The 738-nt window shown below is 37.7% G+C and overlaps 1 non-coding gene across 1 annotated transcript; it reads left to right on the forward strand.

The window, feature by feature from the left end:
- Window positions 1-405: 405 nt before the first annotated feature.
- LOC118349088 lies at window positions 406-513 on the forward strand. The gene has a single exon (XR_004802081.1). It is a non-coding gene; the product is annotated as a small nucleolar RNA R71 (small nucleolar RNA).
- The last annotated feature ends 225 nt before the right edge of the window (window positions 514-738 follow it).

Below are 738 nucleotides of genomic sequence, written 5' to 3' on the forward strand. Positions count from 1 at the left end.
CATTCATTTCATTTCAGCAAATGTGGAGCACTCTTGAGCTAGGTGATCTATCCCACCACACATAAAACATGGTCCAAAGGACTCTACACAAGTAGCCATGTGTGTTGGCTTTAGATCCTTAGTTTTTAACACCTCTAACTCCCTAGTAAGCATCTCAACTTTAGCTTTTAGGCTATCATCTTCCCTACACCACAATTTGGATTTCTAGTAGGTCGTGACCTATTTGTACTCTTAGTAGCACTAGGTCAGGTCCAAGTGTAAGCTTTTTCAGCAAGCTCATTGAGATATTCTATGGCCTCATCTGGATTCTTCTGTAAAAATTCACCATTCCACATCATCTCTATGAATTGACGCTTTCTAGGTGTAAGTCCCTCATAGAAATAACTAACTAAGCACCAGTTTTCATACCCATGGTAAGGACACATACTCAACAACTCCTTAAACCTCTTTCAAGCTTGATACAAAGTCTCACTATCCTTTTGTACAAATGTGGAGTTTTGCCTCTTTAACGCATTGGTTTTATGTTAGGAAAAATATTTCTTAAAGAAGACCTGTGTCATTTCATTCTATGATCCTATTGATCGTGGCCTTAGTGAGTACAACCAACTCTTTGCTCTATCCTTCAAAGAGAAAGGAAAAAATTTAAGTCTCACAACATCATCTGTAGCATTAGACTATGGAAAGTCGCAATTACTTCATCAAACTCTCTGATGTGCAAATAAGGATTTTTATTCTCTA

Source organism: Juglans regia, chromosome 7 (genome assembly GCF_001411555.2).
Source record: "Juglans regia cultivar Chandler chromosome 7, Walnut 2.0, whole genome shotgun sequence".
Taxonomy (NCBI): Eukaryota; Viridiplantae; Streptophyta; class Magnoliopsida; order Fagales; family Juglandaceae; genus Juglans; species Juglans regia.